This window comes from Phascolarctos cinereus, unplaced genomic scaffold, assembly GCF_003287225.1.
Source record: "Phascolarctos cinereus isolate Bilbo 61053 unplaced genomic scaffold, phaCin_HiC Scaffold_7;HRSCAF=346, whole genome shotgun sequence".
NCBI classification, from domain to species: Eukaryota; Metazoa; Chordata; class Mammalia; order Diprotodontia; family Phascolarctidae; genus Phascolarctos; species Phascolarctos cinereus.
This window is the reverse complement of record NW_027556180.1, coordinates 111,976,652-111,994,460: the sequence shown is the minus strand read 5'-3', so window position 1 is coordinate 111,994,460 and position 17,809 is coordinate 111,976,652. Positions and strand designations below refer to the sequence as shown.

The 17,809-nt window shown below is 38.9% G+C and overlaps 1 pseudogene; it reads right to left on the bottom strand.

Annotated features, from left to right (window-relative positions):
- Positions 1–16,433: 16,433 nt before the first annotated feature.
- On the bottom strand, positions 16,434–17,108 carry LOC110212473 (transcription factor p65-like; annotated as a pseudogene).
- Between the last annotated feature and the right edge of the window lie 701 nt (positions 17,109–17,809).

Here is a 17,809-nt window from a genome sequence, read left to right as displayed (position 1 = left end):
TATGTAAATGGATGTTTTATAATAGATAACTACTTTGTATGTGAATATTCATCTTCTAGTTTTTTTTTTCTTTTTAACTACAATACTATCATTAACAGGATGGTCTGGATTACATCCTCATCTATTTCATAGTGTAGATAAGATTCAAGTGATAGATACCTCTGAGCTAGTGTCATGGATCTAAATCAAAGATGATAATTTAATTCATCTTGGGAGATACATTGCAATATACAAAAAAGAGAAATACTTTACATTATCAAGGAGGTTATTAAACCACCCACTGTGTCTGTCTCTTCCTCATCATTAACTAACTCCGCTGCCTCATAAAACTCTCTCTTGCAAACAAGAATGAGAAGGTTGGACCTAGAGACCTTAAGGACTCTTCCATCTCTATGCCCATGATTGTACTATGAACACACTTTCTTTTCCACCTTCTCTTATACCACTAAATGGTGGGCAGTGTCTGCATCTTTTTGTACTACTTATACACCATCCTTAGATAATATTTAGATAATACAATGATTTCACAAATATCCATTCTCTTCCTTATATGCCCCTGCATGAGTGAGAGCTGAGATGAGACTTTGATCTTTGCACAATGTACATTGATGTCTGTTCCTCAACTCTATCACAACCCAAGTCACTACTCTCTTGGTCTCACTCTCATGCTATATAAAATGAGAGTGCTGAATTCCAGCCCCAAGTTTTCATACTCTTTACACAAATATTAATGATGGTGACCTATTCCCTTTAACCTATAGGTTATATAATGGGAGTTCTTATCTTTCCTGGTCAACCCATATGATCCTTATTTCTTGTAGTCACCCAGTATGCTTTTTCTGCACAATCTATTGGTCAGGCCACCTGATCCCATATGATAGCTACCCTGTCATCCTGCTCTATTAGGGGAAGATCTCTGTTGTTCAATATTTATTTAGGAAAAAAAAAGTAACCTTACACTCTCATTTATATCATTTTTGACTCAATCCTTTACTTCCTGTCCTCATTCCACAGTGTCCTTTAGCCAGCTCACTTAGTAGAAAGAGCACCAGAAATGCAATCAGCAAGATGATGGATTGACTAGATGGCCATGTAGTTAAATCCCTTAGAATCAGTCTTTCTTTCAGGTGCCGAAGAGCAATTAGTCTCTTCAGCACTCCAAGACCTCCGCAGCTCTTCACAGAGCTTTAAGAGTCTGCTTTTTTCCAGTCAGTTCTGAGAAAAGTTCTGAGCGCCTGCTATTTTCTGTTCTGAGTCAGTTTTCAAGTCCAGGCAGCTCTTCACACCCAGAAAGACTGTGCTTCCTCTGCTAACCTCTCAGGTACTGCAGAATGAGTTGAGTTCTAATCAGTACTCTCACGTGAAATATACTCTGATTCAGCTGAGCTACTTTCAATCAGCAATGGGCAGTCTGACATCAGCTTCTGTTGAGAAGGTTATGTTTATTATCTCTTTCTTCTGATCTCTGTCTTCTCTTCTCTCATCTGCTAATCTGGCTTCTAACCTAATGTATCAAATTGGTCATCTTTTGAATTAATGCTGCATTTCTAACTCAGGTTGAAATTTCCATATTTCATATTTTTATCAAATACGTAATAATAGTAACAGTATAGGCAGTAAGTAGATATTTCCATTGCCTCCAAACAGTTCACTGGTTTATAGTTTTTCAGTTCTATTCTTCAAATCTCTGAAAAACCAGGCATATGTAAATGAGCTTATAGACAACAGTGCACTCTTTCCATCTCTATTTTCAGTCAGTACTTATGCCTTTGAGTAGCTTTCAAAAAGGTTCTCTAAGTACAGTCATATAAGGGGAAGTTTTCAATCAGGTCCTTCATGTCCCTTCTCTCCCCACAGATATAAAATAAATGCATATGTAAGGGAAAGGTGTGTAACTCTTAGACTATAAATATATGCATACATGTATGTACACATTTATACACATATACACATATATGTTTTTATATAGATGTGTGTGTGTGTAGATAGATAGATATAGTCATTTAGCCATTTTTTTAGTTGTGTCACACTCTTCATGACCCCTTTTTAGATTTTCTTGGCAAAGATACTGAAGTTGTTTGCCATTTTACTATTTCCTTCTCCAGCATGCATACATACATACATTTGTGTGTATATATGTACATATTCTCCCCTTGTTAGACTGAATGTTAATTGGAGTTCTTTATCATTGTTCATCTTTATTTCCCAGGTGCCTAGTGCAGTAGCTTGCGTATAGTAGGGGCTTAATAAATTTGTTTATAGTAGAAAAGTTTATGTTAGTACTAGTTAATCTACATGGTTTCCTTATGATTTCACATTCCACTTTGGATATGTTGCATTTGGTGATAAATATTTTATTTGTACAGGTCACCATCAACCTCAAAGTACTTCCATGATTGCACCAACAGGAAGAGGGAAAGGCATTGCTGGGAGATAATATATTCTTCAATTTTTCTTCAATCATAAGGCTACTATCTTAATTCAGGCCTTTATTTCCTTTCTTCTAGACTATTACAATAGCCTCTGAATTGGTCTACCAGCTTTATCTCTTCAATCCATCTTCCAAGTAGTGGTCATAGTTATTTCTGAACTGCAAGTCTGACCATATCACTCTCCTTTTCAATAAACTATAATGACTCCTTATAACCTCCAAGATGAAATAAAAACTCTTTTCCTTGCCATATAAAACCTTTCATACTCTAACTTCAGCCTATCTTTTTAACCTTATATGATGCTGTCTTTCATGTATTCTATAGTTAAATCAAAATAACTTATTTGCTGTTCCTCATACATAGTATTTCATCTTTGCTATCACTGCCTTTTCATGGGCATGGAATGCACTCCCTTTTTACCCTTTCCTATGATTTTTCCTTGTTTCTTTCAAATTTTAGCTCATTTGCATCAGTTTACATAAGACTTTTGCTCATCCTGACAACACAAAATCAAAATCCAGTAGACCTGAAAGATGAACAGCTATTGTTGCAGATGAACTCAGAAGGTATCACATCCAAATAGCAGCCCTCACTGAAACAGGGCTGGCAAATGAGAGCCAGTTTACTGAAGCTGGAGCAGGATAGACATTTTTATGGAGCAGCCACAGTGAAGGAAGTGCCATGAAGCTGAGGTAGGCTTTTCAATCACAGCTAGTCTAATTAGTATGCCTCCCAAAAGGAGTAAACGACAGTTCATGACAATACAATTGCCACTGACAGTAAAACATCATGCCACCATCATTAGTGCCTATGCTCCCACCATGATGAACCCCCATGAAGTCAAAGAAAAAATCTGTGAAGACCTGGAGAACTTTATCATCAATGTGCCAAAAGAGGACAAGTTTATAATTCTGGGTGAATTTAATGTTAGAGTAGGCTCAGACTACCACATTTGCCAGGGAGTCCTAAGGATGAATGGAGTTGGAAAGAGAAACAACAACAGTCACTTACTACTGAAGACTTGTGCATCTTATGACCTTCTCTTCACCAACACTATCTTCCATTTACTTAAATGCAATGAAATGTCATGGATTCACCCTCACAGTAAACATTGGCAGTTAATAGACTATGTGATTGTAAGGAGAGGAGACAGACAGTATGTGAGAGTGACAAAGGTAATGTGTGGCACAGAGTGGTGGACTGATCATAGACTTATTCTCTCCCAGCTAAATATCCACATTCAACAAAAGTGGCATCCCCAAGGCAAAATGACCACCAGAAGAAATAATGTCAACAGATTAGAGTTTTTTTCTCTGAGAGGAAACAGTTTGTTGCTAACTTGGAGGGAAAGTTGAGCCAACACAGAGTTGACAATAGTGGAGCAGAAAAGGAGTGGGCAGCTTTCATAGATTTGGTGTATAGCACTGCATTTGCTCATCTGGGTTAGCAAACTTGCAAACATCAAGACTAGTTTGACCAAAAAAAATTGGAATTCAGATGATGAATGAAAAAATAAGAACTCTACAGGGCTTACCAGCAGGATAGTTCATCTATCTCTAAGAAGGCAGCATTTAATTCCATCAAAATTAAAGCAAAAAATAAAGAGAAGCTTAGAGATATGCAGGATTCTTGGCTCAGTAAGAAGGCAGATGAAATTCAATTGTATGCTGATAGTGACAATACAAAGCATTTTTATGATACCCTGAAGGCTATTTATGGGCCAAAGACCTATGGTGCATCTCAACTACTCAGGGCTGATGGAGCCACGTTGATTAGTGTTAAGGATATGATCCTAGAAAAATGGACTGAACACTTTCATATTATTCTCAAGAGACTGTCATTAATCAATGCCGAGTCCATTGACCATTTCCCTCTGGTTGAAGTCAGCCCCTCCCTAGGTGAAGTTCCAACTGTAGTAGTGGTTTTGAATGTCTTTAGCCTCCTTTCCTGCAGCAAATCACCATGTTTTGATTCTATTCCAGCTGAGATTTACAAGGTAGGGGGTCCATTGCTCATGCTGAAGCTGACTGAAATTTCCTAGGTTATATGGCAAGAGGAGGTTATCCCCCAGGAGTTCAAAGATGCCTCAATTTTCCCTTTCTATAAAGGTAAAGGAAATAGATTGTCCTGTGACAATCACAGAGTGGTTTCTCTCTTAGTCATTCCTGGCAAGATTCTTGCCAGGGTCCTCCTTAAGAGCATGATCCTTCACCTTGAATATGGTCATTTACCTGAGAACAGTGTGGCTTCAGAAACAGCTGAGGAGTCAATATGGTTCTTGCTGCCTGACAACTCCAGGAGAAATGCCAGGAGAAGAACAGAGCTCTGTATCCAACATTTGTAAATCTGACCAAAGCCTTTGATACTGTCAGTTGTGAGGACTTATGGAAAATTATGTCAAAATTTCATTGTCCAGAGTTCAACATTGTACATCAATTTCATGACAGCACACTTGCCTGGATTCTGGATAGTAGGCAATGCTATCATGCTTTCCCAGTCACCAATGGAGTGAAACAAGGCTGTGCCTGCTCCCATGTTTTTTAGCATGATATTTTCAGCCATGTAGTCAAATGCCTTCAATGAAGATGAATGTGGCAACAAAGTCAGCTACTGCACTGCTGGCAAATTCTTCAATTTGAAAAGTCTACAACCCAATACCAAAGTGGAAGGCATGTTGGCACATGATTTTTTGTTTGCAGATGATTGTGCACTCAATGCAGCCTCTGAAGCTGAGATGCAACAAAGCATGGGTCATTTCTCTATTGCTTGTGATAATTTTGGCCTTATAAATAACACCAAGAAAGCACAGGTGCTCTATCAGCCACTACCACACCATCCATACAAGGAACCATCAGTTACAGCAAATGGAAAAATTTTGATGCTGTAGATAAGTTCATTTACCTTGGTAGTGTGCTTTTCTGGGATATATACCTTGATTATGAGGTTGATGTATGCATTGCCAGAGCTAGCTCAGTGTTTGGGAGGCTTTGAAGGAAAGTGTGGGAGAGAAGAGATATTAGATTGACTACCAAACTGAAAGACTACAGAGCCTTTGTGCTGATCTCATTGTTGTATGCCTGTGAAACCTGGACAGTAACAGTACTATGCTAGGAAACTGAACTGCTTCCATTTGAATTGCCTTAGGAAGATTCTGAAGATCACTTGGCAGCATAAGATACCAGATACTGAGGTCCTTTCTCGAACTAAACTGCCAAGCATTCAAACTCTGCTTCAGAGAGTGCAGCTCTGACAGGTTGGCTACATTGTTTGATTGCAAAATGTATGCTTGCCAAAAAGACTGTTTTATGGAAAATTCACACAGGGCAAGCATTCATATGGTTATCAGAAGAAGCTATACAAGGACACTCTCAAGGTGTCTCTTAAGAACTTTGGCATTGATTGCATGACATGGGAGTCACTGGCACAGGAATTCTCAGCACACATCAGAGGAGGTGCTATGCTGTATGAGCAAAGTAAAATTGAAGCAGCTCAAAAACACTAAGCAAAACATGAGATGCACAAATTTAGAGAATCCACTCCAAATGTTCACATGGACTATTTAAAAGAAACATGAGATGCACAAATTTAGAGACGACACTCCAAACGTTCACACAAACTATTTGTGCCCAACCTGCAGTAGAACATTCTGAGCACATGTTGGTCTGATCAGTCACAGTCAGACATACTGTAACTTGATTCAAACATTGTAATGCCACTTTGGTCCTCTTTGAGGACAAAGGACAACAACCAACCAGCTTATCCTGACCCTGCTTCCTCATTCTCTACCCCCAACTTCATGTGGCTCACAAAATCTTGCTGTCTTTGTATATGTGTTCATATATACATATTGTTTTGCCCAATTTCTGTATATAGCTAAGGTTAACTAAAAGAAAGCTACACAATGCCTTGTGCTAACCAAGGGACTGAAACCTGAATTTTTGTCCACTTTGTCCTTCTTCAGTCAATCTTAACTGAGCACCACCTAAAAGTATAAACACAGTGAGCTGGTTATCTGTGGATCAAAAAGAACATTGTGCAACTCTCTGAGAGAAACTGAGCCTTAACCCTTGCTCTGCCACCCTATTTACTAGCTTGTGTAAACTTAGAGGGCTGTCAACTTCTCTGTGCCTCATTTGCCTCTTTATACTAGCTGCCTTTTAAAGAAGCTTCAAATTCAGTTTCCTGTAATTTCATGAACAGGATCAATTTCTTCCTATATGTCTTCCTATCCAACACTGATGGCAAAAGATGTTATCTCCCCCTAAAAACAAAAACAACAACAACAAAAAACAAAACAAAACTTTTTTTTTGGATGCAATAAACTTTGCATTGTCCATGACTGGTTATTCTTTGACATTTTATTGGTGTGGTTACTGTTTTGCTTCAAATTACTATTTTCTTTCTAACCAATTTTGTTGATTAATTCTACATGTAACCTAAAGGTTAGAGACCTAGAAAATGCTCATGCTGCCAGTACCTAGAAAAGAAATCTACTTACTTGTGGTCTTCTGGGGCAATAAGATTTATGTCAGTAGAGATTTTGGCTATCTACTGACCTTGGGCTTGTCACCGGAGGAGTTCTTCTCAAAGAAGAGATTTCATAATTTTTTTTCTTCTTAAAAAAACAATACAGAAAAAAAAAGGTGTGAGGAACTCACCTAATATTGTGCAGCAGAAGGAGTATTAGATTTGGAGTCAGGAGAACTGGGTGCAAATAGCAGCTCTTAAGTTAACTTGGTCTCAGTTTCCTTTTCTGTTATATAAAGAGCTTGAACTAGCTTACCTATAGGTTCCCTTCCAGTTCAAAATCTATGACGCCATCTGTTATCTTAAATTGAGGGGAAAGAAGACAACTCCGTTCCATATGAGTAGCAATGTTATCCAGTCCTATATAGAACTTTGAAAGACAGGTATTGATATTGGAACGGCAGCTAAGTTGGGCAGCTTTCTATTATGGTTCAGCTTCATTATTTTGTGTGAACTATAATATATTTTGTGAACACAGAATATACTAATATTCAAATATAGAAATAAAATTTGTCATAGCACATCAAATGATATTTGGGGGGGTATATCTATAGTATTACCTATATGGCTAGTTAAGAATTGAATGCATTTCTTTTATTTTTAATTTTTATTTTTTATTTATTTGTTTTTGCTTAGGCAATGGGGTTAAGTGACTTGCCCAGGGTCACACACAGCTAATAAGTGTTATGTGTCTGAGGCCAGATTTGAACTCAGGTTCTCCTGAATCCGGGACCAGTGCTCTATCCACTGAACAACCTAGTTGCCCCTGAATACATTTCTTTAAGGGAGTACTAAACATTGCTTGGGGTGGCTAGCTGGCACAGTGGATAGAATGCTAGACCTGGAGTCAGGAAGACCTGAGTTCAAATCTGACCTTAAATACTAGTTGTGTGATCCTGGGCAAGTCACTTAACACTGTTTGCTTCAGATTCCTCATCTGTAAAATTAGCTGGAGAAGGAAATGGCAAACCACTCTAGGATCTTTGCCAAGAAAATCCCAAGTGGGGTCATACAGTCATATACAACAAAAATGACTGAACAACAAAAAAGCATAGCTCTCTGAATCTGCATCAACCCAAGGCAATTCGTTAGTGTTAGCACATATCACACACACAGCAAATTGAAAATCCACATAGTATAAACCTCACCTTTTTTTCCTAAAAAGATAGCAGATGTGAGATGTCAAATTTCTAGTAAATAAAAGGGTCCCATATTTTCAAAGTATTCCATATTGTTGTTATAGTTAATTGAATTATCAAAGGTAATGGACACAGAACATAGCACTATCTCTCTTACTTGACTTTGTCACTTGTACTTATCTAAGCTTATAATATATTCATACTTGAAAGACTGTCAGACATAATTAGAGTAGGTGTTATAGCTGAGGACAAGAAAGGTCTATTGAAATAGGTGGATCAAGAGAAAGCTAGACAGAAATGGAGCATTTTTTTTAAAATGAGGCTTGAGGACCTTTCAAATAGGTTGGCAAGGTGGTTTTTGTGTCCTCGTCATGGTTCTCCTGCTTCAATTAAAGTGATCAAGACTACTCAGGCTCTGTAGTTGTTGTTCAATTCACTGTATTACTTCACAGAAAATCATGAGCTTTTCTGAATGTAGCTCACTTACTATTTCAAATAGCCTGAACCACTCAGGAACTAGCCCTCCCAGGAGCACCATTAAAAAGCCCCAGGGCACATACCAGCTAATTTATATCTCCTTTATGACATTCTTTTTTCCTTTTTGGATTTTTTTTTCTTTTCTTAGAGAGTCTCAGCACAAGTGTACTTCTTACCGTTCATTCAAATTGTGTTACCTTCTATCCAGGGTGTTTTACCACTTCATTATAAGAGCAACCTGACTTCAGAACTCCTCACCCAAATGGAACTACTTTCTTTAAAGTTATCGGTGATCTCTTAATTGATAACTTTGATGATCTTTTCTCAGTACTCATCCTTCCTATCACTGCTGAACACCCTTTCTTTCTAGATATTCTTTTGCCCTTAGTTTTCTTAATACTCCTCATTCTTAATCTTTCTCCTTCTTGTCATCATAATTTTCCCTATGGTCTCCCTTATGTCTCAGAACCCGCAGCACTCTGCCTAAGTACGGGAGTTCTCAAAGGCTTTGCCCTTCGTTGGGTTCTTATCTTTTAGCCCTCTATTTCCTCTCTTTTGGTGACCTCATTAGCTCCCATAAATTTGATTATTAAATCTATGTACACAACCAAAAAAAAAATCTATGTATCTAGCTAGTCTCCCCTGAGCTTCAGTCCTGAAAAGCCAATTACCTAATGGACATTATAAATGGGATATCCCAAAGACTTCTCCAACTTAACTAGTCAAAATAGAACTCATTATATCCTCCCACCCCAGACTCTACCCTTTAAAAATTTTCTTTTTTTTGCCAGAATCACCACCATTTTTCCAATCTCTCAGCGTTTTATATTCAGTGTTATCTTTAATGCCTCTCTCCACCCCAGAAGACCCACAAGTTGTTAAATCTTGCTTTCTATCTTTATAAAATCTTATATTCAAATCTATGTCATCTAATCACACCTTATTTCAGACTCTAATGACCACTTGCCTAAATTATTGCTAATTGGTTTCCCTATATCAAGTTCATCCCCCACAGAACAATCAAGGTGATTTTCTTTAAGTACAAATCTATTTGACTCCCCTACTCAATAAACCACAGAGGGCCCTTATTTCCTCTAGGATAAAATATGACCTCTGTTTATCTTTTAAAGTCATGCATACCATTCCAATCTTCCTCTGATAATTATACTTTGCTCTTCCTCTCACACTTAACAACCCAGACATACTAATCCCTATGGTATTAAGCCTTCTGTATTTATTGCACTCATTTTCCACACCCCGAGAATTCACTTTTCCTCACCTGTAACTCATAGGTTCCCTTCATTCCTGGCAGCTTAAGCATCATCTTCTACCTGTGAAGCCTTTCTTGATCTTTCCCAATGCTATTGCCCTCCTCAGCTAATTTATTTTTAACTCTAATATTTACTTTATAATCATTCTGTATATTCTTGCATATATATAGCTGTGTTCCTTCAAAGAGTGTGAGCACTTCTCAATAGTAGAGATTTCATTGTATTTTATATATGTATCCCTAACACTTAGCACAATGCAGTCATTTAAGAAGTTCTTGTTGATTGATTGATGCTAAGGTTTGAAAAACTCCTGACATGTAGTATCCCATTTCACCCTCCCAACAACCACAAGGAAAATTAATTTTAGAGAGGGTAAAGCCCTTTCCCAGGGTAATAGAGTTCTAAATGTCTATGTTAGGACTTGAAGCCAGATTTTCTCAACTCTGAGTCTGGTGTGTAATTCACCTAGACATCTAAATGCCTTATAAAGACAAAAAATACATATGTCCATAAATATGTAGTAAGTAAGAAATTTGTCATGAGAATTAGCTATGCTAATATATCTTAGGGGTACAAAGCTTAAGGCAGTAAATATCTCACAGTTTATTTATGAACTATGTATCACTTAGAATTAGAACACAATAGAATGAGAGACACATACACTTTCTCTTGATGAAATAGCTGTGAAAGTATTTTCAGGTTTAATGCCTTAAACTCAAAATTGCCAATGATTTTCTCATACTCCCCAGATCTATTTGGAGACTCCATCAGTCTAAAGCTGTGGAATGAGAAGACTAAGACATATACTTTACATGTGTTCTTTGGCCTCTCCATCTTCCCTATTTATTGCTCAATTTTCAGGAAGTTAATAAGGTAGACATTTGCTCACACTGCACAATTTGGAAAATTGATTACACATGTTGGGGGGATGTTCCATTTCTAATCCATAATTCTAGGGCTTTGGGGCCTCATTTTTTTCCAGTAGCAGTTTAAAACCCACTTATATTTAGGGAATAGAAAGGATGATTCCAACATCATGAATATCTACTTTTTAACCCAACATAATTATTACAAATATTTAAGACATCACTAATGCCAGCCTGTGGTCTTGTCAGATAATATAAGAATTATATTTGTCTGCATGTATAAATTCCATGTCAGTATTCAAACTGAGCATATATTTCACTGAAATTTCCTTTTTGTATATGAGTTATTATAATCTTTGGATTTGGGTGTAGTTTTAAAGAGACATATTCACTGATAAACAAACTTATGCTTAGTAAACCGATATCATTTTCTGGGATTTTAACCTCTGTCTCACAGACCTGACAGTGTTTCGGTGGCCTAAGTCATTGCTCAAGGGCATCCCATCTACTTGTTGAAGATGTCTCAGCAACCTGATAAATTCTTTGGCTTCAAGGCCATTCACAATTAGACTGTATTGCTCAAGGCCATGTTTCATAGAACTTTCCCAACTTCAATTTATATTTCTGAACATCATTTTTTATGCAGGAACTACATAGAGATCCTGAGGTCATCTATTCCACACACATGAATAATGTGCTGTTGCGTTTTGAGGAATGTCATAGCAATTCAGAGTGACAGGATACATTTTGGGGCTTTTGTTGGTGATGATTTTTTTTTCTTGAATTTTCGTAAGGCTCCCAGGTGGCATTGAGAGAATTATTAGAAGAAAAAAAACAGAAATAAGCAAACAAAAACATATTGTGTCTCTCTTCCACACACGCACGTCTGGAAGACCCGGCTTTGATAACCATATTAGAAGATAGTGAGCACCACTACTACATAGAGCTGTAGTTTCATGTGGAGCTTGATGAAACATTGATCATGCCCCCTAATTTTACCTCTTGCTAGATATATTAACCTTTCTGATTTGGGTTTCTACTTGTTTTTGTTGATCAGCATATCACTGGAAAATAATACTTGAGCAACAGAATTCACTGACATCTGCATTTTCAATGAAAGTCAGGTACAATATTTGAATTTCCTAATATAATGTAGCATACGAGTTCATCTTCTTTCAAGAACATCACTGATTCTTGACACTGTATGGTTTGCAAAGTGATTTCTGGTTATTTGCATATCTTCTTAAAGATATTTATGGCATAGGCTTAGGATCTTGGTAAACATCTTGGGGATAAATAAATTAAAGAGTAGCCATCAGATTCCTATTTTGCTCCTTGTTCAAATAGCAAGGGGTTTCATAGTAAGAGCACTGATAGCTATTTGTTAGTTGTATGATCATAGGCAAGTTGCTAAATTTCCTTTATTTTAATTTTCCCCACCTAAGAAAATGGGATGGCAATATCCACAGTACTCACATCACAGGTTTGCTGTGAGGATTAAATGTAATTATGTAAATATCTTAAAATCTTAAAGCACTAAACTCCTCCTCCTCCTCTTCCTCCACTTATATAGCACTTTAAGGTTTGCAAAACACCATATATATATGTATCTCATTTGGTCCTTACAAGAATTCTTTGAGATAGGTACTTTCATTGTTCCAATTTTACAGATGAGGGAACTGAGGTAGGTAGAGATTTAGTGAATTGTTCAAGATCATATAGCTAGTAAATATGTGAGGCAGGATTTTAGCTCAGGTTTCCCTGACTCCAAGTCCAGTACTCTTGACAAATATATAACCCAATGTCATTAATATTAATGATGATTATTGTAATTATCATTGTCTTAATACCCTTTCACTTTAGCATAATAGAGAGAGCTCTCTATTCAGAGGCAAAAGACTTGGGCTTATCACATTAACCATTTGTCCATATAAAAATCAATTAATTTCTCTGAGCCTTCTGCTTTTTTAACACGTTCCAGATCTTCTACATACTATGTGACCTTGGACAAATCATTTAAACCCTCTGGGCCTTTGCCTCTGATTTTTGAAAAGAAGTCACTGGGGGCAGCTAGATGGCATAGGAGATAGAGCACTGGCCTGGGAGTCAGGAGGACTTGAGTTCTAACCCAGCCTTAGATACTTGATACTTAAGAGCCGTGTGATTCTGGGCAAGTCACTTAATTCTGATTGACTTCAAAAGACAAACAAATAACAAAAAAGAGAGAGATCATTGGACTCTAAGCCTCTAAGGTTGCTTCCAGTTCTTTATCAATGATCTTTTCTATGTAAAATTTGGGTAATAATACCTGTCTTATCTACATTAATGTGTTGTTTTGCCAATGAAACAAAAATAATGAATATTGACACATTTTGTAAGTTGTAAAGTACACCACAGATGTAAAGTGTAACTATTATTGTCCATGAGCAGCAAATATCTGCTCTATCATGGTGTAGTCTATGATCCTGATGCTTTCTTTCCCCCTCAACCAGTGTTATTAGCTAACTTATAAAGCGACACTCTGATGGAGGCCTTGCCAGTACTGGGAAGCAGAGAGATAGTAGTTACTCAGGATTCTTAGCAGAAGAATCCAGAATTCGAAGTTTCTAATTCTATGATGATAACAGGGTCTGATCAGCAAGATGGCAAGGAGCTATACTCTGTCAGCAAAGTTCGGCAAGCTTTACAAATGTTGTTCCATATCGAAAATAAGAAGATAGATGCTTCTCAGAGAGGGATAAGAATGAGGAAGATTTTTTAGAAATCCTTTTAATGTCACCAAAGTACTTAATTTAGCAAAATCATTGACAATTCATACAATGTGTTTTAAATTAGCTCCGTATTGCCTATGATAGGTTTATAAAATATTAGATAGATAAGTTACTATTCAGAATTTTAGCACAATGATATAGGGTAAATAACATTGGCCTTGGATCATAAGAATTGGACTTGTAGTCTACATCTGCTACTTACTACCTTTGTGACATTGATTAAATCACATATGCTCCTTCGGGTTCAGGTTCCTTAAGTATAGAAGGAGGGTTTGGACAAGATGGCATCTACAATCCCTTGCAACTTTATTTCTGTAATCCTATGACTGATGATTTAAATCTTTACTCTCCCCCTAACTATCTGCGTGATTTTGGAGAAATCAGATAATTTCTCTGGGCTCTTATTTTCAATATGAAAAATTAAACATCTAAATGGACAAAGAACCCAATTTATTGATCCAAAATTTAATACTTACCTTCATTTAAATGTTTTTTAAGCTCTCCAAACATTGGCCATCTTATGTTTATTTTATATGTATAAAAAAATAATTTTGAAATTTAATATTTATGAAAGTGTTAGAAGGATTCTTAATGAAATGAAGTTGGTTTATTCAGAATGAAATAAATGAATGATTTTACTACTATACATCCCTTTAAATAATTGCTATTTGAAATTATTATTTTGAAACTTTTTCTGGATGAAGAAAATACATCTTTATTTTCACTAATCTCTAACTGAAATTTAGAAATTCCTTCAATTACTTATTAAAAAAGAAAACATTCTGAGAAGAGCTCCATAGGCTTCCCAAGACTGGCGAAAGGTTCATTATGGAAGAAAAGCTTAAGAAGCCCAGATCTCATCAAACCTCCCCCCTTATTTTACAGATAAGGAGACAGTGAAACTTTTTTTCTCTCCCCATCCCCCCTTATTGAGAAGACAAGCAACTCAATACAGTTTATACATGTGCAGTCATGTAAAACACTTCCATAATAGTCATGTTGTGCAAAACTATATTTCCCTTCCTCCTATTCCCCTGAAGGATTGTGCTCAGTTTTGCTGGGTAGGTGACTCTTAGGTATAATCCTATCTTCTTTGCCCTCCAGAATATGATATTCCAAGCCTGCTCTTTTCTTAATGTAGAAATTGCTAATTTTATGTTATCCTGAGTATGTTTCCACAATACTTGAATTGTTTCTTTCCGCTGCTTGTAATATTTTCTCTTTGACTTAGGAACTCTGGAATTTGGCTACAATATTCCTAGGAGTTTTCCTTTGGGGATCTCTCTCAGGAGATGATTGATAGATTCTTTCCATTTCTATTTTATTCTCTGGTTCCAGAATATCAGAGCAGTTTTCTTTGATAATGGCTTGAAAGATGAGTCTGGACTCTTTTTTTGATCATGGCTTTCAGGTAGTCCAATAATTTTTAAATTATCTCTCCTGGATGTGTTTTCCAGGTCAGTTGTTTTTCCCCATGAGATATTTCACATTTTCTTCTATTTTTTTCATTCTTTTGATTTTGTTTTACGTCTTGATTTCTCAAAAAAGCCACTTCCATTTGCTCCATTCCATTTTTTTTTTGAGCTTGGAGAGGGATTTATTAGTTAAGAGTAAAAAAAGACAGCTGTTAGCAGCCCCTGGGACTCCCAGCCCACCCCTCATGGTTCCCCAATCCCTGGGGAGCACGCCCCTCTTAAGACACTTGAGGGAAGGGTAACATGGCCCTTGCAAGGGCCTTCCTCCTCCAAAACCTGGCAAGGATGACTCTCTCCAGGCCGCAGGCACCCACAATGCCAGAGGGACCTTCGAAAAGCTGTCTAAATGATATTAAGGATGCTGGTTTCAGGTACAGGGAAGGGAAGGGGATTTAATTTTGCCCATAGTTTAACTGAAGCCCCAGTGTAAGGCATTTAGGGTACTTCAAACCCTGCTCCAAAATTGGGGTGGGGGGAGAGGACCTGGGGTCCCCCTCAATCTCCAGCTCTCCATTCCCAGGTCCAAGCAGACACCAGTTGGGGGAAGGATTGTTCCTTCTGGGAGCTGTAGGCAGAGATGCAGGTCTGGTTGTCTGAGTCCTCCCAGGCTCTCCACTTACCCCCTTCTTCAGAGTAGTTCATGCTTTCACTTAAGACCTACAAAAAAGAGAGATACTGCAGATAAACTATTAATATAGAGTTCACTACTCCCATCTCCAGGGAGACAGCTCCCCCAGAGAAATTCAAGGGAGCAGGAGCAGCATCAAGAGGTGTAACCAGAATAGACCACATGTCCCCTTCTGGCCCAGGGTTTGGGGGCCCCAAGGCAAGTATCAGCCCTTCTTAAGAACTGATCTGACTCAAGAAGGCTAATAGGTCCATATCCCCCATGGAGGGGAAGACTTCATCTGTCCCCACCAGACCATTGGAGACTGCTAAGGCCCCTGGAAGGGCAGGGTTGGGCTCAGGGGGTCACTGAGACCTGTCATAAGACTAGTGATTGAATTGGGGTTCTCCATCAGCAGGGACTCCCCTAAGGGTCCAGGACCTTCCAGGAGCCCTGCTATTCCCTAGTTCATCAGCTGTTGGAACTCAGAGTTGTTGATGGCTGCAAGGTTGGTGTATGAACTGTTAGGGTCACCCAGGAGCTCGGCCAGATCTCCATCTGTATCAAACTGAAGGCCCAAGAGGGCCTTAGGCAGCATTCCCTACCCAGACTGGGAGAGCTGGGTCAGGACAGGGGCAGGATCTGTTGTGGGTAGGGCAGGAACCAGGAAAGGAGCAGGTATGGGGCAGGGGCCAGGGTTGGGCCCAGGACTGAACCAGATGAAAAGACCATGGGAGAAAACTCCTCCAAGTTGATGGTAGTGAGGGATGGGAGGAAAGCGTTGGGCTGGGAGAGGAGGAAGGCAGGCCATGAAGGACACCTGGGGCTTGGAGCTGCAGGAAGACACTGTGATGTGTCTGAGGGACATTCAGGCATCAGAACTGCCTGCACTGAAAGGACTTGTTTTCATGATATTCTTAAAGATGCTCAGAGTCCTTTTGTGCTTCTCTTCAATTTGGTGTGGATTATCTATGTATGGCAGATACTAGAACTGCATGGGCTCGCTGAGCTCCCGGTCTGACAGCTGCCAAAGCTGCATGTGCACCTACCTGTGCTGGGTCCTGTAAGGCGGGCTCTGCATAAGGCAGTGTGAGGAACACAATGGCACATCGGCCTTCGAGAAGGACAGCCTCCCAAACTTGCCGGTGAAGCACACCTCGATGTCCTCTTTCTGCACCTGGTAGCAGAGGAAGAAGATCTTATCCTCACCCAGGCAGGTACCTGAGTTGTGATTCATGCAGCATATCTTCAGTTCCTCAGTGTTAGGGGCCCAGTTGTCACAGATGGGATGGGAGAGGACAGGGGCAGGACAAAGGGCCTGCCTGCAGGGTCTCGGATGGTCACTTGGATGTAGAGCTGGACAGCATTCAGGTCACCCCGCTGTTCTTCCAGGGGCACATTGAACGGATTATTGTTGGTCTACATTAGATGGGCAATAGCCTGCTCCAGATCTCACTTCTTCACACACTTCACACATACTTCCCTAGGTTCTGGAAGCTGTGGATGCAGTGATCAGGGCAGAGTTCAGCCTCATAGAAGCCATCCCTACAGTCCTTCCCCACCAAATCATGAGAGTGAGGCCTGTGAGGGGGCTCCTTTGTCACCAGAGAGATGCAAACAGCTCCTGGTCAGGTGAAGCCAATGAATGGTGGGGTGCATCTTGGTGGTGTCCATGCTGTGTTCCCTGGGGATGCTACCTGCAGACTGGCCCTTGCCCTTGTAGCAGAAGCACATTCCCTGATGCTTGAGTTGCTCAATGATCTCCACAAAGGGACCCTGGACCAGGGGAGATTCCAAAGTGAAGATCATGGATAACAGTTCTGAAAAGAGGAGGGGGCACAGAGGAAATTGAGTCAGTTTCCTCCCTTTCCATGCCCCCCCCATGGAGGGGGCCACTGCTCCATTTTAATTTTTAAGGAAGTATTTTCTTTACTGAGCTTTTGGGCTTCCTTTTCCATTTGGCCAATTCTGCTTTTTAAGCCATTCTCTCTTTGGCTTTTTGGAGCTCTTTTGCCATGTGGGTTAGGCTATTTTTAAGGTGTTATTTTCTTCAGTATTTTTTGGGTCTCCTTTAGCGAATTGTTGACTTGTTTTTCATGATTTTCTTGCATCACTCTCATTTCTCTTCCCAGTTTTTCTTCTACTTCTCTTACTTGTTTTTCAAAATCCTTTTTGAGGTCTTCCATGGCCTGGAACTGACTCATATTTTTCTCAGAGGCTTTGGATGTAGGAGCTTTGACTTTG